At 36.5% G+C, this 26,101-nt stretch overlaps 1 long non-coding RNA gene across 1 annotated transcript; it reads left to right on the top strand.

The window, feature by feature from the left end:
- The first annotated feature begins 21,133 nt into the window (after positions 1-21,133).
- LOC120325078 lies at positions 21,134-24,445 on the top strand. Its single transcript, XR_005566884.1, has 3 exons — positions 21,134-21,183; positions 23,402-23,481; positions 24,265-24,445. It is a non-coding gene; the product is annotated as an uncharacterized LOC120325078 (long non-coding RNA).
- Positions 24,446-26,101: the final 1,656 nt, after the last annotated feature.

Here is a 26,101-nt window from a genome sequence, read left to right as displayed (position 1 = left end):
GAACCCAAGCATTACAATTCTTGCTCTTCCCATTGAATTTTGGCAAATAGCAACTATTTCAGTTTGAACAAATTTCTTTTAAAAGAAGCCTAAAAGCAAGATGAAACAACATTACGTATTAACTATGATTATGGTAATAGAATTAGCTAAGGTTGCTTAATTTGGAAGTCACCAAGGGAGGATGTGTTAAACTGACACAGTAAAAAAAAATTGTGTGTTATAAATTTTCATTTTTAAAATCAAAGCCAAACGATGGAGAGGGAAAGTAAAAAAGGAATTGTAGTGACTACTAAAAAGAAGTTTGGTGTTTCAATATTATGTCATTGCATATCATATGGTTTGGAGGAGTATGAGAGAATGGTACAAAAAAGTTGTCAAGTTATTTTTCGCTTGACACAACTACTTGGTTACGTAGTAAGTGAGTAATGCAAGGATGGCTTTCTAGAAGAAATACTTTTTCCTCATCTAGCTAAAAGTGTTGGGATTACCAGGTAGTTGGAGTGATAAACAAAAAGAAGTAAAATGTTCACAGTGTCCATTTCTGGGTTTGTGAAGTCATTCTGTATCTTTATGTCTTAGTTTTCCTCCATGTGTAGTGGAGTAATATAGTGACATCTGCCCTTTTCCAAGCATATTAAACCAATTCTTATATTTTTAAGCACTGGTGTCCAGCCTTTCAGAGACTAAATTCCACCAGGAATTTCCTCTCAAGCAGAAAATACAAAATACATTCTTCTTACTGGTCGAATGTCTAGGCAGCATGGTGATTTGTTCCTTTTCAGCTATTAGTACTCATAGGAAGAGAAGAATGGAAATTTTTTAATAGTGCCATTGAGCTCCAGCTCTTGCAAAACTGCACTGAGCATGAAATCAAACACCAAGCATGGAACAACTCAACGCAATTAGAAATCATAGAATCATAGAATATCACAAGTTGGAAGAGACCCATAAATCATGTCACAACCATACAGATTTTGTCCAATTGTCTACATGACAACTCTTAACTGAATATATAGGCCACTGCAGCTTGTCTGACTTATGGTGTAACTTGACAACATATAATGCTATCTTTTTCAGTCTACCAGATCTGGACTAACACATTTTATAAAAATAAATAAATAAATAAATAAATAAATAAATAAATAAATAAATATGTATATATGAGAAACTTCGCATGAAAAATGCCTTTTTACTGAAAAACAATAATGGACAAAATTTAGTTCTTTGAGCTTTGAATTTTTGGAATTGCATTAATTTTTCCAAGTTTTTGGTTACTAAAAGCAGATGAGAGAAAAGCATCTTTTAACCACTACTAATTTAAACGTTAATTAACTATAGCATTGACAGCTAACATGGGCCTGTTATAGTTCTGTGGGAAGGATGAACCTTTAACTTCTGAAGGAAATTTTCTTTAAGTTTTTCATCCACTTCCCTGCAACTTTTATTGGATTATAGTGTGTCTTCATAACTTCTTACTTTTATTATTACATCTGACATTCAACCCTTTTGTAGGACTACAAGAAAAATCTTTGTCTGGAATTTCCTACACAGCTCAGTTACAGGCACATGTCAATGACAGGAGAGACATGAACTCACCCTCGAGTGTTGTGTAGCCTTATTTAGAAAAGGTTATAGGCAGCCAGAATCCATCCCAACACTTAAACACAAGTACCGTTCTTCTGAGCTGGTTCCCACAATGTCCCTGTATATGTAGGAACTGTATGTGCTACTGTATATGTAGGAACTTGGAAACTGCTACAGAAGGGGACAGGTTGGCATGGTTTTATTTGTCAAAGTAAAAATAAACACAGGATTCTGGTGTCAAGGGTTTTTTTTTTCTGCCTATATTATTATTTCTAGTGTATTGACAATCCTAAAAATGAAAATATGCTGAAAAATTATTTGCAGGGCTGTAAGCTTTAAAAACAAACAAACAAACAAACAAACAAACAAAAACAAACAAAACCAAACCAAACAAACAAAAAAACCCTGTCAGTTTTGGTATGTGGAAGCATTTTCAACTGATGCAGAGTTAATGCAGCTGCCAGAGTGCGAAACAGCAGCTGTGTGCCAAGCTCTGCCTTCCCCTCTGTGTTTCTACGGGCTGAGTTGTACGTAAAATAAGTGCACCGTCAGTCAAAGATTACAAAAAACAACAATAACCCTTGAGGGACAGAGTCTTACCTCAGGAGACAGGAGGGTAAGATACAAGTCAAAATTTCTTTGTAAGAAAACACTTCCATTTTGTTTTACTTTGTGCAAATTAGATCTTTTATCATGGTAAATATTTATGTTGTGGAAACTGCAATTTCCATAGAACATTTTGAGAGAGGATTTCCAACCAGCTTCACCAGGATGAAAGTTTTCACCTGATGAACCAATATGCATAAGGACGACAGTCTTTGTGAGTGGGAATCACAGTAATAACCTGACCAATCATAGAATCACAGAATCATTAAGGTTGGAAAAGACCTCCAAGATCCTAAAGTCCAACGGTTAACCCAGCAGCACCATGTTCACCACTAAATCATGTCTCCAAGTGCCACATCTACGTGCCTTTTGAACACTTCTAGGGTTAGTGATTCCACAAAGGGACACCCAGACTGCAAATGGTGTCCCAACAAGGCAGTCAGTGCTGGTGAGTCAACCAGCTACTGACTATGGTGCACTGCACCTCCATGCAGTAGGAGACAAACATAAGACAATCTTCTAAGATGGTGAGAAAAGGAGGAGATAGTTGCTCACAGCAGCTGTCTAGGGCTGGAAAAACCCACAACAGTAGCAGCAGAAGATGATAGTAGAGTCCCTGCTGGTGACACCATGGGGCCATTACAACTTTTCAGGCAGGCAGTGCTAAGTGACAGCCTCCATCCCTCTCACACGTTAGTGAGGCTGAAGTAGCAGCTTTCATTCCTCTCTTCTGTGACTTGGCAAGCTGGCATTATAGCTGATGAAAAATGAATCAGGTCCTGGGGATGTGATGAGAATTGACTGTGCTGCACACTTGTTAGTGTTTGTGCTTTGCTGCTTGGATACTTTTATTGATGAAGTGAAGTACTGCATACTATTAAATTATCATTTCATGCTACTTATGATAATAGGCAGAAGAGCATGGTAGATTATTATTACTTTCATTTATAACTGATTAATGTGTATTGTTGATAGCACACATTCCTCTCTTAAGGAGAGTGGAGAGGTGCGAGATTTCAATTTGAAAGATTTTGTTATGTTCCTTTATATACTTAGATTCTGCAAAAAGAAAAAGAAGAAAGGCAGAGAAAAGAGGATTGAATGAAAGGACAGGGATAGCTGTGTTAAACTAGCTGAGATGATGTCATAATAATAACTGTTCTATGTCTCTATGCATATGGTGCTGAGCAGAATGCATTGAATCCCCTTAACAGTTATGTCTTTGTGTGCAGTCCCCCTACAGTTAATAACCTATTGTACCTGCTCTTCAAGACACCTTGCTATTGAGTACATTACTAAATAGCACAATATGTAGCCATTTAATGAGGCTGCGTAATTCTATTATCTCTTCATACTATTTATTCGCCAGCTGCATATTTTCCACTTCCCCCACAGATAAAGTTAAAATTAATTCTGCCCTCAGTGATTGATAATCCTGTCATCTATGTGTTTGTGATATTCATGTGATGGAAATCTACATGTCCCCAATCCTATGGTTTGTATGTGTCATACTGTACTTGAGGTAGTAGAAGCAGCAAAATAATTACTATAGGAGAACTATATAGAATACAGAATACTATACAGAATATCCACAAAATTCCATCTTACTTGCCATAATATTGATTTGCGTGAAAAGTGAAAGGAGTTTTTCTCCTTTTACCTACATGCCAAACCAAAAATTAGGGCCTCTTGCACACTAGGTGAAGATTGTTGTATCATGGTAGAAAGTGAGAAGCATCAAAGACAGACCAAATTGTTTGCACAGGTGCTGCAACAGTACCACAGGACCACACTGAGTGAACCTGCTAATTAGTATATCAGATCAAATAAAGCATAGAAATCCTTTTTACTGTCTTTTTTGAACCCTTCCAGTGTCATTCTTCTCCACTAGCCTATGAAACTCAAAGTTCAAAACTGAATTATTTTTTTTAATTGTGTTGAATAATTATGGCAGACATATTTAACTGTCATATAAATAGCGTAAACACACACACATCATTACACGAAAACTGCCACAATGTTATGCTTATATATGGACTGAATACAGATGATCAAAGAGGAAAGTTGAAGGTCTGTTGAGGATCAAAATGAGAATGGCAGTCTGATTGTCTCTCTACATTTGGCATGGAGATCTCTACTATCTATCACAGTATTGCTCAAGGAAACTTAATCTAGTAAACCAGAGCAAGAAAAAAATTAAGATAAAATACTAAATTATTGTTGAAGGTATTTTTATGGTGTTTCACTGAACTGGCCTTTTGTCATCAGATTTCCATGGTGGGCACAAGGCATTGATTTCTGCAACTATATACTCGGAAGGGACAGAAAATAGTAAATGACAGGTAACTTGTGAAAGCGGCAGAGAAAAATTTGGTGTAAAAATCTGGTTTTGGATCTGTTTAAATTCAGACTTCTGCTGCTGAAACCATAGCTTTAATACAATTTAACTTGCTCCTCACACAGATATGGTACCGTCCCTTATTTCCTTCTCCACGTGGATTGAGTTTGGATGCCAACAAATTGCTGTATATAGTTTTAAGATTTACTTAGGAACCATGAAACACTGTATCCTTTGACCTCTGCCACACATTTATGAGCACGGACTGTCTTTCTGAAGTCTAAGATGGAGGACCCAGATGCTTCAGGCCCACAGAGCAATGCTAGTAGACCAGAGCTTAAAACCACTCCACCCCCCAGAAAACCCCCACAAGCCTAAAAATATCACTCATGACATAAAGATTATTGACAATGCCATACAGTTACACTCTGTTTCTCAAGGACAACTAAAACTCAGGGACACTGAAGTTTTAAAAGTGTCTTTGAAAATTATCCTTCCGCTTTAACTAACTGAAAAGTTTTGTTGAACTAGGAAAAAAAAGCAAAAAACAAACCTGCAAAGCCAACCAATCTGAGTGCCTTTTTCTCTTCCACAGTGTCTGTCTCTTGATTTTACAGTTTCCATTTTGTGTGACTAGTCTTGAAATTGAAATTAAATATTGAGCTCCAAAATCTCTCCTGTCACTGTCAGTCCCTGAGAGCAATATTCTCCTTTTCAGTGTGTGAGAAGGTGAGAGTTGTATCCCCTCATTACTAAATGAGCAGGACAGTACTGCCCATAGGGGAGGCTGCCATTCTTGGCTGAAGCAATATGGAAGGACTGGGTGGAAACAATCCTTTGAAACGTGTGTTTCTACCAGAGAGCACATCTGTAACAACAGTGAAACGATTACACCAAAACACTAGATCTGGCTCGTTGGCAGATACCAGGGCACAGTGGCATGTGGTGCTATACAGCAAGAGAGATATCTGATATAGTGCTATAAATGAATGACAGATCTGTATCTTTGAGAGGAAAATGTGAGCGCTTGCTCTTGATGTCCTTGTGTACGCTTTGTGTCTTATAAAATCTTAATTGATGAGTATGTGTTAATCCAGTCCTCCTGATAAGAGAGTTTCAGGTGAGTTCCCAACAGAAAGATTTGGAGAATTTGGTCTCACCTACAACATGACCGTCCCACATTCACATTCTGTTTTCTCTGACCTAGAATAAGGGAGGTACAGGCATGGAAAGAGATGTACTCCATGTCACCATTTTGGATTAATTTAATAGGATTTATATATTGCCTTATGAGAAATTTTGGAAATCAAAATGTAGATGCTGTTGCTTTCCTCTACCTACGTCCACAGCAATTATTATTATCAAGAAGTCAGTTTAGTCATGACCAGCCTCTAGATGTTCATGAACCATTGCAGCTAAATCCTAGTTCAGCCTATTCATACTCCTTTTACACTACATCTATTAATTACTTCCTTATTTTTAATGAAATAGAAATAGGAAATTATGTTGTGTGGAGGCAAGAAATGGATCATGACAAACCTAATGCTGCCCAACAGTTAAATATTATTTGTGCAATTGGCTAACCTCAGTTCCTGTTAGAGCTTTTATCATTTTGGTTCTGTCACACAAAACAGCACCACTAGAAAAATAATCCTGGCAGCATATGAAACAGTGAAGCAAATGTTTCAGTACCACACAGTGTGTGCAAATACGCCAAGAAAAAAATTAACTTAATCAAATTACGGACATACAGACATAAGCATTCTTATCTTGTGCATTCTGACACCTGTCCAGTTACTATGTTTCCAAGGAAATAACCCCAGAATTAGTGAGTTACCTAAACATTATGCATAATTTTAGGTACATTATTAATCTTTGTGGTCTTTTTGAGTTATGAATGAATTTAAATTTAGGAGAAAATTCAAGTTAATTTTTAAATCTTAGTCGTCTTCTCCTCCCAGATGCTGTCATCCAGCCATGACTGTCCTTAGGAAAATAAAGTAGCCATTGTGAAGCACTGAAAATTTCTCTTGATGAGACCTTGACTAGAAGGATGATGGTGTAAAGAAGTCAAAAAGGAATAACTTCTAGACTAGTGAGAGATCGGGAGGACTCTGTGAAAAAGTATTTCTCACCATGGTAACTTTGAGAAAATTGCGCTAAAAGAGGAGCACAGGGGTTCCCTTCAAGCTAAAGAGACAATTATCATGTCTATCTTGTTTAAATTAGGTGAAAATCTGAGATTTGTGCAGCATAAATGAGGGAAACTATGACCCTTGTTTGGTAATTTAAAGGGTAATTTGGTTAAGAAATTGAGAGTAGTTCAGACCAGAGTACTATTATGTAATATCAATGCAAAGCAGAACCCTCCCCAGATAATCGGGTCTTATTTTTCTGATGCTTTTTTACACTTCCTCATTCATTTTTCTTATTTCTCACACTTCCTAGTTGTGGTTTTAAAATATGTTCAACTTTTTTTAATATAGGAAACAGTACTTTATTTAAAATTAAAAAAAAAAGAGAGATATAAGGGTTAGCCTATACGAAGGAAAGATGGGGAAGCTTTTCCTGGTCTGTTTCAATCAGAAGGTAGTTTCAGCAAAGAACAAATAGTCATCCTATTCTGAAAAATATTTTGAGTTTAACTATTTACTACTACATACCCACAAGAGAAAACTTTCACAGCATATAGGATTTTTGCCTGTGAAAAACTAGGCTTGGAACCACTCCAGAAGAATCAGTAAGAGTGCACTGGGATATCTTTAAAACTCTTCTCCAAAATGGGAAGAGCAAGGACTTTTCAGTATTAAATGAAAAATTGTGCAGGTTGATTCTATTCTGAACCTACTTTTTTAAGTATTTAACCAGAAATATGTACTTGACTTCCCACTGAAAGTTTAGTTAAAACTGGTAAGAATCTATGTGTTTTCTGATGAGCAACTGTTTGTATTAATAACTCTTCGACCTCAGACATAACCATAGTGCATCCAGAAAGATATTGATTGCCTTCTCACTTGGGTCAGTGTAATTTTTAGTTTACTTTTATTATGTGCTTACAACCAGTGTAAGCCAAAGGAAATTAATGCCTATTAGTGTTATATACATAATGATACACATCTGATTCCCCAAAATCTCTAAGCACTTGCCTAACTGGAAGATCATGAATAGTTCCAAGGGAATCATGTATTTGAATGTTGAATTGAATCAGGAACCTTGCATCACCAAAAAGTTTTTTGTACTCTGCTGGATAATCCGTGATTTAGTAAATTACATGAGTGCACGCTTAAATATCTCTCTTTGTGCAAACTCGTGCAAACATACTTATATTCAGAACACATTTTAGTAATTTATTGAATTTAGGGCCCAAACATGCAGATTTATGCAAGGATTTTTGACTTCTGACAGATCTATTCTGCAGTCTTCAAAGAAAGCTGAAGCTTTATGAAAGCTTAATTTATGCTTCACTGATGTGACTAGGCACTTCTAGAGATACTGGTGATTTTACTTCAGTGGTATGCTACCATTAAGCCAGAATTAGCCCAAAAACATTGTTGAGAATCGTGTATGTAGACGCACATGAACATGCCAAGGAGGAACCCCACACGATGTTCCTAAGGGGTTTTCCTGTCCAGAAATATTTGCCACATGTAGATATAAGGCAAATTCCCTTTCATTTTTTAAAGACAAACAAAGAGTCAATTTTATTACTTGAGAATTAAAACCATCCAGAGTATTTTCATGGTAAAAATTGTAAGCTAGTTAAGAGTTAAAAGTTATGGATCGTAACCTTTGAAACTTTCCCCAAAGCTGCACAACTACTGATGGGGTGACATGAAAAGCCATTTCCCTTATAATGAGATACCAAGCAGATCTGTCTTCTTTTAAAACCTGGCATTTAAAAATACATTTACCTCTATTATGTACTGGCCTAACCTGCACAGGCTATTTCTTATGACATATTACCAGAGCAGATGTTTTAGACAACCTGCTGGCATAACTGCAAAGAATGAACAATGTTTTTTCTTTTTCTTTTTTAATTTTGACAAACTATTGCAAAAGTTTATTTTTCAGTATTTTAACACAGGTTTATCCAAGGATTTCTTATGTAAATTGCTTATTATTTTTCCCCTACTGTGCAACTGAGTAGTGTAATATGAAGAAATGGGGGAAAAATGGACACCCTGATTACTTTTTTTCACAGGGTATCTGCTCACCTTACCCAGATCTTTTGCAGCCAGTTTATCTAAGACCATATGGATGAGATCAAATTGAAGAGAATTGGGAGCAGGGGAGAATGCAGAGGAAAGATCAGGGGCTAGAAAGGAAGAATAAAGGAATAGATAAGAAAGAGATGAGTTTGAGAACACGGTATTTTTAAAAAACCCAGCCCACCGCACACTCTCCCACCGAGAAAAAGATTGCCTACAGAAAATTAGAAAAAATAAAATTATGATTTTATGATTTTTAGTTATAACATATCTACTCCAGGTTCAAATTTCATGTTGTCACTGAATAACAAGCTATTTTGTTCGGAGTATTGCAGTCTCTCTACTGTCATGACCTTTCCTATAGCTTAATAAGAGGATCTCAAACTGAATCTGTTTAATATTTCATTAAAATCTTTAAAATATAAATACAGAGCATTATGTTACAGAACATATTTGTGCCTTTTACCAAGAGATGGTATATTTTTGTATTCATGAAGAAATGACCTTCAGGATTCAGAAGAAGGTCTTCTCTGTTTCATACTGTCCTATTCCATTTTATTAGTTTTTTCTGGTTGTATGGAAATATGAAATTCATCTCATCATCTCTAACAAATGTATGATCAATCAGGGAGATTCAAAATCATCTAATGTTTATATTAGGTTGCTGGCACAAGCAATCACCCCTAATGACTTAGTAATGCCACAGTATGCTGTGCATATGCTCAAGTATTTTCATTTGTGTTTCTGATATTTAGCTTCACAAGGCTATAGACCTGTGGGTTCTTAAACTGAAACACCTTGGACTTCTGTGGTGAACTTGCAAACTTAGAGCTAAGTATGTGCATCGCTGTTTGTAGAACCAGAACATGCCTTCGTTTAAGCTGTATAATAGATGTTACAGCTGTGTAAACGAAGAATAATCTAGCAATATTTTGACCGAAAAGGAAGAGTTACCAGACAGGACTGATGAAAAGATCAATGCAAAGGTTTCAGATTCCCATTGAAGTCAGAATTCAGTTGTTGGTAGGACATGAAAAATTATTTGACATTATTTTGCAGGGAATTAAGTAGTGCAAAGGTACATCACATCAGTTTGCATTTACTTTTTTTGTTAAAACTGATCCAACAGTTATCAACACTCAGCTGCTGCACAGCTCTGTGTTCAGCTGCAGTAATGTCTTTGATGCCTGAAATAAAGGTTTTGATTTTGGAAGAAAAGCTAAACTTCTCAAAGGAGAAAATACCTATAAAAGCGTGCAGCTTTATTATGTAAGCATACTCCTGCCACTATTAGTGTCACCTATTACGTCAGTTGGACAACTGGAAAATTTGATATTGGAAAACTGGCCAATAGAACTGCCCAATATGCTGCATAATTAAATTAATCCACTAGAAGATTTCCCATAAGGAAGTGTGATGGTGTCCTGGCCTACCAAGCAAGATGGGTAGGGAGTACTGTTTTCGATTGCATAATTTGCTGAGCTGGTTTTCTGATTCATGCTACTATATGAAGAAAAGCAGAAAAATGGACAAAGTGATGTTTCAGGCTTCTCACATTTGTATTTATTTCAAGTGTTTTCAAGCTATTTTTCACCAGTCTGCTTTTTCACTTATTAAAATTTTTAGAAACTGATAGCAGAGGGAAATATCTCTAACACAGATCTACTCCTTTACAAAAATGATGAAAGACAGGAATCTTTTGACAAAGGAGAAATCCTCTTCCAGCGTTTGTATTCAAACCTTTTTTGTCCAAAACCCCCATTTTTTGGAAGTTCAGGTTTATTACACCGTCTTCATTGGGGCTGGCTCAGGCCAAACTTCCACAGACTTCAGCAGCAGCACAAGGTTAAGCTCCTTCTGTTCACATTTGTCCCCCTGCCTCTCATCTGTTCCTGCACTGCCCCCTCCGTTAGGGGAGCATAGCTGGGAGGCCACGTGTTGAGACCATCACACTGTGAAACAGGTCAAAAATAACCTGCTATTTTTAACAGTTACCAGTTCTCTGGTCTGGTTCACTGCAGAAACTCAGGAGATAGGGATCTGTGTCTTCTACAAGTACAAGCGATAAGATGAGGAAAAGGCTTCAAGTTGCTTCAGGGAAGATTTAGATTGCATAGTAGTAAACATTTCTTCACCAAGAGCGTTTTAAAGCGTTGGAATAGGCTTCCCAGGGAAAGTGTGGAGTCACCATCCCTGGAGGTATTTAAAAGACTTGTGGATGTGGTGCTTAGGGACACGGTTTAGTGGTGGACCTGGCAGTGCTAGTCTACTGTTTATGATCTTAAAGGTCTATTCCAACCTAAATGATTCTATGATTCAGTGAACAGAGGAGACATCTGGGGGTAGAAACAAGCAGCTGAAAATGGGGAGTGAACTGTCATCCACTGAGATGGTGTTGATGCTGATAGAAGTGATCCCTGAAAAAGGCTTTCTTCTCTGCCTGCCTCTGTCTCTCCACCCCAGTTCTCATAGCCAAAACAGGACTCAGAAAAACAAACCCTTCACAGGGCACCTGAATTCCTGAGTGACATTGCATTTGCCTTTGTTCTTTAGTAAAAACAGCTGCTTAATTGTCTTTTAGAGCCATCTGAAAAAGTCTGGGATGAAATCTTCTAAATTAATCTTGTATGTGAATGCTTCAAGATAATCAAATAACAATTAGAATTGTGTCAGGGCTGTCTGAGTTATTGTTTAGCTTAATATAATTTTGTAAAGTACATGCTATAGCAGAAAAAAAAAGAACAGTTGTCTTATCTAAGCTCCATACAACTGTTCATTGTATGTATTGCAAACATAGGTTTAGATGACTGTATAATCAATACATTTGATAGAGTATGATATAAGAAATCGTGCTTTTTCTAATAATAAAAAAGCTTCCTTAACCAAATACAGTATGTTATACACACTATACATGATCAAATGAGTAAATAGGGAATATGATTCCAAAGGTGGGATTCCTGTTAGCAAAACAATTAGACAGGAGAAAAACACAAGGAACCAGTCTAGCTGTAGGGAAAATAGGCTAAACGGTGTTTTGGGCAACTGTAACAGCTGAGGGGATTGTTACAGCTGTGTTCAGACTGGAAAAGTTTTCTTCATCATCTGATAAATTCACAGAGGGTGTACAAATGAAAGGTACTAAACCTTGTGGCAGTGTTGACTCCTTTTCATCAATGCACACAAACAAAGAAAGGAGAATTTAGGGAACAAAATAGCACATTAGTTAATTAGGTGTGGGAGTTTCTCCTTTATTCCACAAAGAGTAATTTCAAACTTGCAAACTTCATCGTTAAGTGCTTCTTATTCACATTCTTAAAAAGAAGTTTATAGTGGATGCAACATATATATATAGCACATATAGATTAAGTGAGAAAAAAATAATTCCAGATATTCTATGCAAAATATAGGACTAGTGGGTTCAATAGGTCTTTTGAACACAGAATTCATTTCACTGCATAACTAGGTATGGTGGTAGGAAACAGAAAATAATTTTTTTCAGCCCAAACACTCATTTTATAGTCCCAAAATAACCTAATGAAAAGGGGTTTTAGTCAAATATTGCTTCCCTTATATCTTCAGCACTAAATAATTATACATTTTAGAAATACAAAAGGAAGATAGCAGTAAAACTACTGATATCAGTGGGAGCTCCCATGTTTGTTTGAGAGGACTCAAGACAAGTGGAAACTTAATCAACAGTTTTAAAGTGTGAACTTCAGCCCTCATACACCTTCACTCCTTTGTGGACATCGCGCTTTTGAAGAACATTACCTTCACCTTTTTTCATCCCACAGATGTCAGTTTTGTCTCCTTCATCCCCTTGGCCTCACCTGCAACCTTAAATTTTTTTGTACTAAAAAGGTTAATTGTTTAAAACAATATTTTCTGTAGGAAGTTTAAACTTGTTAAAACCAAAATGTTTCTTCCCCGGTTGCATTCCATGGCTCACTAGTCATGCTTTTTATACTGTTAAGGTGAACCCACTGAAGCAATGGTTCAAAATGTCAAAATGTCATAATTGAGAAGGTATTTCTGTCAATTCACTTCATTCAACAAAATGTGGACAGAATTTAACAGCTTTGCATAAAATTATATTAGAAAGTATCTGCCCATTCTGTGCTGGAAGGAACTGCAGCTCAACAAGGTGTTAGAGAATAACCTATGACTGCCAACAAAATAGGTGCTGCTGTTGGACACCAAGAAAGCATAAGCAGAATGACAACAGATGATGGTGAAATACAATTGACTGAAATATTCTGAAATTCAGTAAAAATTGTATGTGAATTAAAAAGATATAATTTGGGGGTATGGAGAAGAGAGGAGGTTGAGCACTACTTTCTGAATATTTGTGAGGGTTTAGATCAGTGTTTTTCTATAATGGTAACCTTTTGCCCCCATGTATTGTTTTAGCAAATAATTCAAACTACAAAATTACTTCTGAAACTGACATCCAGGTTTTCTGGCTAGAAGCATACATTGCCAGCTAGCATTTATCAGGTCCTTCCAAGGTTGGTTTCTAGTGTTGGAATATTTTTTATTAAATCATTTTTCATAACACTAGAAATCAGACTTTTCAAACCCCAGATGAGTAGCCAGAGCCTATGTCTTCCTTAAACGGTACAATGGTACAAAGGGGTTAATATCAAAGTACCCAAATTTAGTCTACTGGAGAAGACCAGCCTTCTCTGCACCTGTACCCCAAGTACAGGCTGTCAGGCTTCCTCAGCTGTTTTGGGTTGGTTTGTTTATTGGCATTTGTTTGTTTTCCTTTTTTGTTTGTTTGTTTTTGGTACCGGGTTGGTGGGGAGAGAAATGTCTGGCTTCTGTAGAATTTGTCAAAACAGAAATAGCACAATAAAGTTTCCTCTTGTTTTCTGTAGTCAGGAGAGCTGCCAAAATGAGCTGACACAAGTACAGCACTTTCTCCCTACGTATGTCTTGGATCATGAAGCATAGCAGCATTTAAGCTTCAGAATGGTGCTTGAAGAGCATGCTTCACGGGGACATGAGCATGTAAGTAGGATGACTTAATTTTAGTGCATATGCATGCGTATCTTTCCTCCCCTGTGAGCAGTTTTTCATTAAAGGGAATGATTAGGTTCTTATTATTTATACATTGTTTTCCATTGCTTAGGGAGATTTTTTCTGTAATCTGCCTCACACTCTGAAGGATTGTAAAATAACTTTCTGTCCGTTAAGTAATTGGCTTAATGCAAGAAATAGAGAATGAAAGAAATCATGTGTACAGGAGACTCTCTGCTGATTTTTATTCTCTTTAAATTGAGACAACGATCTCTTCTAGCCCCATTGCTGTTTAAAAGCTTCTGAAGATTTTTGGCTAGAAAACAAAACAAAATCAACTACAGGGAAAAAAAGGAGCTACGCAATATGTTTCAAGCTAATGGAGCACCCCAGGGAGCTTGTTCGAAAGAGACTTTCCATGGAGGTAGCAGGGGTGGGGTGAATCTCTGTCCACCTCCCTGTATCCAGTTGGGCTTACCTGATAGATGGTTTGAGGATAAGCTGAAGAACTATGCTTTTGACCAGTTATGTGGTATTAATTCTACATATGACCATAAGGACCCGGGTTTATTCCAAAGGAAATAGCAGAGCCCAGAATATTTTTTTTTTCAAAATTCATAGCAAACACTTTATTCATGTTCAGTAGTACCTAACACCTGAAAACCTGAATTTCCTGTTTAGTGAGATAATAGTCAGACAAAAGATTGCAAAATAGAAAACTAGCTGTTACTGCAAGGGGCATTTCTGCCATCACCCTACCTTAATGTACCTCCCTTACTGTCCAAAGCGTAACTAAATGTTGCGAACATCCTGTATGTGGGAAGTGGTATGCCACAGTCAGCTCATATCTTTGTGCAACTGTCTAACTTCCACATTACACGGTATTTGCCTGGTTTGGGTCATCTGCAATCACATGCATATTGAGTTTTTTCAATCAACTCCTTGCATCTTAATTGTATTAGGACCATAAATGCACTAAAACTTCCTGGACAATCCTATCACATTATTTTTGATCTGGATACTCTATTTGAAGGTTATTCTATATAATAGTAATCAAAATGCATATACTACAAATAGAAAGACATGAATATATTGGCTCATGAACACTGGGATAGAACTTTTAAGTGTACAAAACGCAGAGTGGAATTTGTTGTTATTTTAGGTGTTCTAAGAGAAAACAGGAAAACAGCATGTGTTGACTATAAAAGTCATTTGGGAATTTTCCAACAGAATATTTTTATCTGAAAGTGCAGATTTAATGGGGTTACAGAACATGGTGTTTCAATGATAATTTCATCAAATACTCAGATACTCTCATTTACATTCAGAATGAATCTGATGTTAAGAAACAATAAGGACAGTAATTTAGTCTTAGAAGTTTGCTTTCCATAATATGTCATTAGAGATGAATTTTTAAAAAGGGTAAGTCAGAGCAACAGTTTAGCATGTGTGCTTTGAAGACCTCAGTATCTCTTTCCCAAGAACAGAATAATCAACAAACCAGAATGAAAAGCAAATTTGGAATCATAGTCAGAAGCCTTCAGTCATCCTATGCAATAGGCAAGTATCCTAACCCCACTTATGGGCTCAGTTCCATTCTGTTAGCTAGTTAGCTATTTAAATTATTTTATTGGATTAAATTGTTAGACAACCATTTCCAGAACAGTTCAATAGGTTGCAGTTAAGTCAGTTGCTTGGGAAATGAAAGGCTAAGGGTCAAGCCTTTAGCTTCAACAAGGAAAAGCACTGTGACATCAGTAATTTTGGCTGGTTGTTCAAGGCTTTCACCTTCTGAAATGACTTTTGAAACCCTTTTCTTTATGCTCAATAGGAAAAATACTGAAATTGTTTAGTAAATCGTTTTTTTCCCTTTTCTCATCTCTCCTGCCTACTCTTAGTTTTCACTAAGAAAAAAATGCAAGAAGCTGACCACCTGTATATCCAGCAGCCTTACGAAAGTTTATTTTTTTAGCTTGATAACTGCTAGTACAATGCATGTCTGTGTGTGTGTGTGTATGTGTAGAACTGAAGGATGTAGGAACTGAAAGGATTATTTTAATGAACAGTTTCTCACACTTGCAATTCTTCACAAAACAACCAGACAATGTGGAAAGAGAGTGTGGACTGAATAAAGCTTCCATTGTGTTCAATAACAAAAAGTTTAGAGTAATAATAGCAGCTGGAGAATGTCATGTCAAAGAATGTAAGAGACACAATAGTCAAAATAGTGAACTGCAATGACAAGAAAAAATGAAATATTATTTTTCTTGTAGTAAGCAGGAAGCAAGACTGATACAAAAATCTTGCATGTATTAAGACTCTGGAATAGAGCCTTCTAGCTTTTGGAGACTAATTCTACCATTTAGAAGTCTAACTAAATTCTGAAATCCAGAAAATATTAGAAAGTTAAAGCCAGTAGCAAATTAGAGCCTGGAAAGTCTTCCAGAAGGAATCTATGTGCTTTACAGTAATAAAAAAAAGTGAATATTACACAGTGTGGAAATCTTTGATCTCTGGATACAGTGAATGCAAGACACTGCCAGTGGAGCATCTAGTCACTCTGTAACACTGCACAACTGTGATTGCAGTGTCTGACGGACTCTGGGCACTACAAAATTAACTGCAAAATGCACAGAGAATTTTTAAATGATCCTTCCAGGAAAAAATTATTTCAGTCTTTTACATGGAAATTGGTGAATATGCTGAAAGTTTGCATCCTGTCCAAATTAATATTTTTTTTACCAAAGTAACTGTGGATATTCTCATCACTCAGATAAAATGCCATCTCTATTTCAAAGGCTCTTAAACTCTTGAGTGCACTGATGTTTCATGACAGCCAGTTTCACAGGTTAATTGCAAACTGTGCAAAAGTATATTGTTTTGCTAGTTCATCAGAACTTTTATTCTTGTATTGTTAGAGGGTGAACAGAAGTTCCTTATTGACCTCCTCAGCAACCTTTTCATTTTAGCCAAATCAAATATATTCTGATGTGTTTAGATTTTTTTTTTTTAAATTAAGCAGATCAAATCATCTTGGTTTCTTCAGCCACTTAAAAATTGCTTGTAGTCTGTAACTCTTTTCATCACCTGTCTTTGAATACTTTTTATTTCTTCTAGAAACATAACACACTGACCAAGATACTGGTACTGTTAAACTCAATATGAGTTCTTGACACTTTTTCTTTAAGGCTAGATTTTTGCCAGTGGTGCAAATAAGGAGACATCATTTGCTGTAGGTGTTATAGCATCTTCTAGGTCTTCTTTTCATCTCATCTCTTAGGCCTCTATTCCTTTTTGGGTGCAAGGTGTAATTTTCATTAAGCTTCACCATCTATTTTAGGATATTTTAGAACCCACCAGTGAGTACAAATAAGGTAAACAATTCCCTTATACTAAACATAATTTTTCATTTCTCAAAATTGGAATAAGTTAATAGTTGCTGCCCCAACACTAGTATATTTTTCTGAAGTTTTCTGTGTTTATTTGGGGACTGTGACCCCATCTTTTCTGCTGCCTCTCTTTTTCTCTGCTCACTCAGATATGTATTTAAAATTTTCCAAATAGAATATTTATCCTAAATTTTGTGGTTGCATCCTTTAGCCAAAGCAAAATTTGTCTAATTACCCAGTGACTGATTTCATTAAAAACCTAATTAATGCTCAGAAGCCTCCACTTTCATATGCAAACATTTTTAAATAATAATTTAATAGTAAAATAATACATATGATGAACTTTACTTGAAAATGCATGATATTTATTTGCAAATACTGCATGGATTTGTACTCAGATTATTATACAAGGATATGAGTTGCATGTATTAGTTTTGGCTGGGATAGAGTTAATTTTCTTCATCATAACTTCTGTGATGAGAAGGAGTTTCTCCAGGTTGCTGTTGCTTGGGGGGGGGGAGAGGACGTTGATTTTTGTGCCACTTGTTTCTTTTATTTTGTTTTGTCTTTTCCTCTTTTACTTATTAAAACATCTTAACCCATAAGTTTTCTCACTACTGCTCTTCCAGTTCTCTCTCTCCCATCCCACTGCAGAGGGAGAGAGAGAGCAGCTGTGTGGTTTTTAGCTGCCTACAGGATTAATCCACAACAGTAAACATTTCAGAAAACCCCATGATCATCAGACTTGTAAACTATAAGTTACAGATAAAAAATGTGGGCACACCACCTATGACTTGTCAAGTAGGGTTGCTTGACATTTATGACCATTTTAGCACCTTCAAGGAATTAGGCAATCTTCAGAATAACCTGATAAAATAACTGTTGGTTTTGTTTTACAGAAGGAAAGGAGGAATATTTTAAAAGGTGAGCCAAAGCATCAATTATTACTGTATCTGGGTGTTAACTCTTTCTGAAATTGACTTTCTTTAATGGTTGGGTCTTAAGATCTGTCCTCAAAGCCTTAACCATCCAATATTCACAAATTACTGGAAATTTCAGGCAATTGACCTGCAGACCTGTCGTGGGAGTTCTGATCTCGTTGTCTTTGGTTGCATGATACTGCCTGCTGCCACAGTGACGTAGCTGCTGTTTTATCAAAGGACTTCACTGTTTCAAGTGACTCTTCAGAGAGTTACTTACCTGCTGGGAAATCAGGGAGAGTTACCTGGCCAGCCCATGACTCTTCTTTCCTCTTCACACCCACACCTTATGCCACTCTTCTTTTTTTCCTGTCTATTTTTCACTTGCCTGTTCCTTAGTCTTATTGACTCAGTTAGGAAGAACGGGTCATCAAAGCACATGTGGACAGAGCTGCATGTGTATCTATGTATTTATAAATGTATTTAAAAAGAAGTTATCCCGCAGGTGTTTTCTGTCTGTTTATAATGTATGTATGGGTGAGATAATATAAGACTATTTTAAATAGACAGGTACAATTTCATAAGAAAAATAATAGCCAAAACTGAATATACTGTACTTATTTTTTTCACAAGAAAACTAATTTGCAGTATACCACTAGGTTGTTACTTGTATATTAAATTAGGAACTGTATAAGACTATCAGATATTACACAAAATATCCTCTGGAATTAAATGGTTCCTAAAAAGCAAAGGCAGGATATTGCCCTAAGGGGTAAATCTTAACCTGATAACAATGGTCCCATTACACACTGAGAGCAGCTCTGCTCATGAGTGATGGGGTAGTTCCTATATCAGTGAGATGAATTCCACCTATTTGTATCTCTCAGGAAGATGTTTCATATACAACTAAGCTACTGAGTTCTCTCCCTGCACTGTAAACAACACAAGCAGTAATATGAACATAACCTAGAATCCACATTCCAGTAGAAATTGTAGTAAAAAACTTGTCAGATAAAACTGCAACTTAATTTATTTTATATACTATAATGTATTCTGAGAACAAGAGGTCTCCTGAGTCATTCATTATATAAGGAACAGTACCCAGAACCATATGAAGACAATTGGTTATGGATTCCTGGTGGCTGAATTGCAATCTCAAAATTTTAAAAGTGCATATAACACTAAAGTTATATTACTCTGTTCATATAAATTACTTGCACAGTGTTTTAACAACATAACCCCAATTCTCAAATGGTTGCAAAAAGCTCACATTATTAAACTCTAAAGAGTTGTATGGATTTAATGAAAAATGAGAAGCTAGAAAAAATTTGGAATTACTATATTTAATTTAAGGCAAAATCACAGGTAAACTATGCATTTGAAACTTCTATTAGGCTTACTGTTGAATAATAGTACCATAAAACCTATGCAACTGCAATGTAAGCAATAAAATGTGAGCATAAGTTTAGTGTTCACTGTTCTGTAGTTAAAATTATTGTTAGTCAAATGCATAGTAGAATGAAAAAAGTTCACTCTTCCCAAAAACATTCTCCTCATTGCTGGAAGTTTCTCACACTTCATAATGTCATAGTTTATATATGTTGCACAGTTAGAACAGAGGATAGAGGGCATAATAGTCCAGGCTCAGCTTTGCTATCGGCATACTGAAAGTATCTGTGCCTTGATTTATCCATGAATAAGATGAAAAAAATATTAGCAATTAATTCCTTCTGTATATTTTCAGATCTGTGTTAAAGGCTGTGTGTTCTGAAGCTAAAATGAGGGAAGGAGCGGAAGCCAAGCTGAAAAGGAGAACAGTTTATAAAATTCATGGTGTTCAGGTGTTATCTCTACATGCAACATCAAATAAAAGCTGTAGAACTGGGTTTCAACTCTGAACTTTTGAACAGTATAAAGAATTAAAATTTTGCATTTTCTTGGGCTGGGTGGCTAATATCCTGTTCTTATTCTTTATCAAATTTTTTCTCAATGACATTGAGACTGTGGCACTGAGCAACAGTTTGGGGAAATCCTGTTCAATAGCTTCAAACATTCCTTTTTTTTTCCAATACAGGACCAGTGTATCATCTCTGGATTTGTACAAAATTGCTGTGGCTAAAGTTAAAGGTTTGATTCTTTAGAAAACTAGGTGCCAACTGCAAATTTCAAATCCCTATCCCTCTGTGGAAGTTTAAAGTCTAAAGAAGTCTGGAGGCAATGAGCAATTAATAATTCCTGAATATCATGTCATGTCATTGAGAGATTAGTTAACACGTTTCTAATGTCTGTGATAATGTACTATAATACAAATTAGGTTACCAAATATTTAGAGAAATATTAAGAGAATGATGAAGTCAGACTAAATTATTCATGTGAAAACCCCCCAAATATCTTTGTCTTCTCCAAATCAACAAAAGGTTATTACAACCTGTAAATGACATTGATTTTTGGTGACAAATATCCTAGACATAGGGGCGGGGGGAGGGGGGAAGGGCAGAAAGAATCCTAGGATCATTTTTTTAAGTTTTGAACTTTTTTTGGTAAATCAGCAGGAAACGCTTAAATACTGTGAAAGGTACAACTGCTTATGTTGCACTCTTGCCACTTCAGTTTTAATGTCTGAATTGTGACATATGTCACAATAAAGTATTCTATACCATGTTACGTCAGCTCAGATTATAAAAGAGACGAGAAGGAAGCAAGGGGTCTCTCTTCTTCTGAGATGGCTGCCCTGTAGACAGTTACACCTGTCTGAGACATCGCTTCTAGTGGGAAGTAAAATTTTACTGTTAGTTTCCTTTGCCTGTGTGTTCATAGTGTTATTAGTTCTTTTCCTTGTCTCTGTGTAAATATAAAACTGCCTTTCTTGGTAAATCCTGGGTTTTGGTTTTTTTTTTTTCCGTCTCCCCTTTTCCCTCGGGGAGGGGGGGGCAGAATTTACACAGTCTTGGTGGACACCTGGCATTCAGCCAAAGTAAACAATCACAGAAAAAAACCTGGTGACATATTGTGACGTATTCCAGGACTACAACAGAAGGCAGATGGCCACTCTTTAAGAAGGTGAGTGGCCAGGTATGCACATCTTGAACATTCAGGATCTGGATTTTATTATCCTTGTGAGTCCCTTACAGCTCAGGATATTCTGATTCTATGATTCTATGATCATCTAGACTGAGAAGTTGACTGGATTGTATCAAGACACTTCTGCTGCCTGAACACCCATCTTCCCTCCCAAGACAATCAAAGATCAGAAAAAGGGTAAATTGTGCTCCATCACAAAATGGAGCAGGAGCAGAGCTGAAGCTCAAATATGCAGAGACCCAAAAGATGAGAAAAAGTTCTGGGTCCTGCAGCTGATATATGGTTGATATGTGTTCAAATATGGCATGTAAAAAAGAACATATCTCAGCTATTGAATCACCCTGTTCAGATGGCGATGAAATAAAGGAATTGGATGGTCATAGTCCTGTGTTGTCCCATACATAATGTATCTCGAGAAACCAGTCCTTTCGCTTGAGGTTTGTGACCCTCTTATGGCTATGGCAATTTCATTTAGGAACTTCTCACCAGTCCTTAGGCTGATGAGAAAAATACGTTTTCAGAAACATGACTTACCCGATCCTTGAGAGTCATTGCAACAGAGATATACCACAGGTGGTGATGGAGGACAATACAAAAACAGATATGCTGATGTTCATGAAGCTTCCTTGAAGAGGGTTAAGATAATTATCTGTGAAACTGTGAAGTGACCGTGAGATTGAGTCATCAGTGTCAGCTCCTGAACAGAAAGTGTGCCAACACAGAAATCACCAGAAACATGTTCACTTGAAAGAAGATCAGATAGGCTTGTTGCCTTTGAGGGTGATGTTGAACCATTTGTGTATGCTGCTGAGGAGCATTCTCCAAATTTTTGAAGTTGGAATGGAAAGACAGGAGTTAAAACAGGCTTGATTTTTTTGGAATGATTCTTATCATAAGGCTGAAAAAAAGAATGATTAATACAACTACTGTGGTATGTAAGTTTTTTTGGAAAACTACGTTTTGTTAAGGCAAGAAGGAAAACAGCACCTACTATTCCTAAACAAATGTCATTCACTGAATCTTTGTGAAGCAGATTCAGCAGAAAATGGTACCAAAGCTGTTGCTTGTGTTGGCATAGTGAAGATGGTTTACAATTTGCTTTGTAGCATTCCAAAAAAGCCAAGACACCCTGCAGCGTCACACTGGAAATTCCCTTCAAGGGCTCTCTGGTGCAGGATAGGCAGACTGTGTTAACGGTGACTGGTCCTTCGCAGCTTGTTTACCAGGCATCAACAAAAAATTTGAAAAGTATTTAGAAAAATCTAAATTTAAAAATGACCAGACATGGAATGAAGTAAATAAAGCAATAACATAGTACTCTTACATGTACAGTACACTGGTAGCAATTAACTGAAGGAATGGAATAATTCAAGAAAAACTGGTGATGCAGAAGTGGAAAGTCTGCAAAATTTGATATGTGAACTGGAAATCCTATGCAATAGTTTTGTGGGGCTTATTCTGAGCAAAGATCAACCAGAAAAAAAAAGAGAAAATAAACTTCAGATTAACACTACAGTTGACAGAGGAATCACAGGATTAACATCTTATTTCAGTCTTAGACTGTCAGCCAACTTTTCAACCATTTGTGGAAATTTTTTCAGGTTTTCAAGAACATGTATTCAATGCCTGTGCTAGAATTTTACCTCTCCAGAACAACTTGTATATGTTTGAGCTGAGTGAAGAAATTCTTCACCTGAAGACAAGCAAAGCCAATTTTTGAGGGTGTTCTTTATGTTCTTGCATTTAGTTAGACTGTGTGGGATTTAAAAAAGTAATTTACATAGATATAATTTTTTTTTTCCTATATTGACAGCCATAGTTGCATCACCTGAACAATCACTGAGCAAATTCAAAATCATCAAAAGCTCTTACACTTACAGGTTAGCTCAGGACAGTTTGCACTACCCTAATAAAACATTTTTCATCAAGACTTATATAAAGGCGTAAGTAAATGAACATATATAGGGGCTGGATATTTCCTTTGCTCAAACAGACAGCCATGGGGACCAAAAAAAGCTCTCAGGGATTATGATAGTAGAGCACAAAGGCACGTGGGATCATTTAGGTTCTCTCTTGCTAAATCTGATATTACTAGGTGAACTTGGGGTCTGTAATGTTGAAGCTTTGAGACAAATGACAAATATAGGCAAATGTGGCCCTGTCCTTAAAAATCTACAAAAGATTGTCAGAAAGAAAAGAGAAAAAGGTAGGACTCATACGAGAAATTAATCACTTTTGTTAATATATTTTTAGCGGGGAGCCAGAATGTAGTCAAAGAAGAGAAGGGAAACAGTGAAAATGCATGAGTTGCTCTGCCGCCCAGGAATGTTCAAGTACGTAGAAACGCAGACCAAAATGTTTCACCTCTACTTTTTTTTTTTTGTTGTTCTTTAAGTTAGGATTCTAATTCCGCTTTCCCCTATTTCTTTTTTCCTCCATTTTGTTTTTTCAATAATTGTAGTTTTTAATGGCCTAATTTGGCCTCTGGACTAGGTTCAAATCTGTTGGACATTTCATCTGACTTGAGCCTGCTTTCATCTGTGGAATACTTGAACATGTCTTTGCCAACCTGCATGTGTAGAGAGTACAAACAGTGCATCTCTGTGTGCACGATGAATCTGGGGCTGGGAGGCATTAGGCATGCTCTTCCTCATGCAGTGCTTGCAAACTGCTATTCCCATGGCTCATGACCCTCACTTATCATTTAAAAAAGCCAAATGGCCTTCTAACTTATTTGCTAGTAATACTCAGCAGCAGTGGCCTACCTTCCATCTTGATTCTGTCTATAGCTTTTAGTGATAGCCTGGTTACTTTTCCCATTTCTACATTCCTACTTGGCCTACTGCCTCATTCAGGAGCTTCCCTTAATTATCTCAGACATGACCTGGTTTCTTTCTCAGAAGTCAGAAAACCACATCCTCACGGCAGGCCTTAATAGTTCTGAGCCAAAATGTGTACAGAGAATAGACTGTGGTAAAGACTCAGTCCTGTTGTTGTGAAAATATTGGATACAGTCATAAATCATTGTTGCGTATTTATTTGCCAACTTTTATGCATTCTGGTTAATATTTTTCATGATAGTTATCAGCCCCTTATGTGTTTTTCTCAAACTACAGCCAAAACTCTTCCATTCCTGAAGCTGTGACTGCTTTGCACTGCTGTCAAGGCTTTCTCTGGCAATTGAGAGCCTGGGACACTGCTGGAGATGACAACAGAGCCACACACTGAAAAAAGGCAAGGAGAGCTGAATATCTCCTTAGCCAGACAGCATCATCTATTCTGTGTGAAACATCACAAGCAATCTTGTAATTAAATACTGTCATAGACACAAGAGAGCTAAGTGACAGTTTTGTATTCAGCTAACTTAGAGCTGTAACTGCTTTACTTTGAAAAAAGGTTTTTAGTATAGTTATGTGTAATATATAGTACATGACACATGCAATTAATTTATTAAATCTCATTAATTTTTTAAAATGCATATACTGAACATAATAAATTATTATTTATTTTGGACTTGGAAAAAATTAGCAACATAGTTTTAAAAGATTCTGAAGACTTGCAGTTCTCAGGTAATAAGACAGAAAATATGAACAGTCAATGCCTATCAGCTTTTCTTGTTTTCTATAAAAAGGGATATGTTTACATGGATAAGAAATGCAATAGTTACTGGATACTTCTCACTGCAAATAGATGTAGCCTAGGGCACTAGAGGAAATTACCCTGCCTGGAGATGAGTTAAAGTTTGCTTTGAAGCCTAATCTGAATTTCACAACTGAATCCTCCATGGAATTGGTTAAACAAAATCTCAGTGCAAATAGCTATTTATTTAGCTAAAGTTATCGTGAGGCATAGAGAAATACGAGTGGTCTTCTCTAGTCCAGCTGTCCAGCTGCTAAAGGCCTTGGACTGCAAAATGAAAAACCACACTTGAAGTCTTATCAACTAGTGTATATATATATCTGTATACATATGTATATATATATATATACATATATATGTATAAAAGTGTGCATGTTATCGTGTGTATATATATATACACACACTTGATAACATGCACACTTTTATATATAATTTACTGTGCAGTGGCTTCTGTTGTCAATTAAGTTAAAGATATTAAAAATCTAAATAATACATTCAAATCTCAGATAACTGAGACTTGTGCAGACCACTCAAATTGTAGCTTCTGGTCTTTGTCAGTTTGGCTGGAGACTAGTCTCGTTATTCACAGCACATAAATCTGATCTTTGTGAGTCCTCAACAGTCAGAAATGCAATGATGGCAGAAGCCTGGAATCCAACCCATTGATGATGATGAATATTCTTTCTGAGATGAAGATGTTATTAATCTGAGAGGAACTAGCATGAGCTACAACCTGCCTATAAGTAATGCTTCAGTTACTTTTGCTTTTACGTATAGTGATTTCTAGATGAAATTTTTTAGATTACAATATCTAATTGTAATCTACTGGATTTTATACACTTGAGATATTTTTTTTTTCCAGTGGAGGAACACTGCTGAGTTTTAGAGAATACAGCTCAACAGCTGACATCAAGGCTAACACCTTTTGTATCTTAAACAGAAACCTAAAATGCTTTCTCGAGGTTTGCTTAGCAATGATGACAGAAAGCCAGTAGTTAGGCAAGTGATTCTCTGCTTGAGGCAGTGCAAGCACTTGTCAGTGAAATGTTCTAAGGGGACCTTTTCACAACCTGACTCCTCTGGTTCACAGGCTCTCACAGGCGCAAGGCCAATTGTACACCATTTGATCATGAACACACAGGGCATGTGACTGGGGAAAAAATTCAAAGAGCTCTTTCAGTGAACATTTGGGTTAGAACTTTTATTATATAAGTAGACACCTGCTGCATAGAGCTGTGGCAATGAGTATGTAGGCATATGCTGCTATTCCAACATCTCTTCTGGGGCTGATCTGGCCTTATACTTGGCTGTTTC

Source organism: Pipra filicauda, unplaced genomic scaffold, assembly GCF_003945595.2.
Source record: "Pipra filicauda isolate LSUMZ 115617 unplaced genomic scaffold, ASM394559v2 scaffold81_size6448238_pilon, whole genome shotgun sequence".
Lineage (NCBI taxonomy): Eukaryota > Metazoa > Chordata > Aves > Passeriformes > Pipridae > Pipra > Pipra filicauda.
Note: the sequence above shows the minus strand (reverse complement) of the source record. Positions and strands in the feature narration are given on the sequence as shown.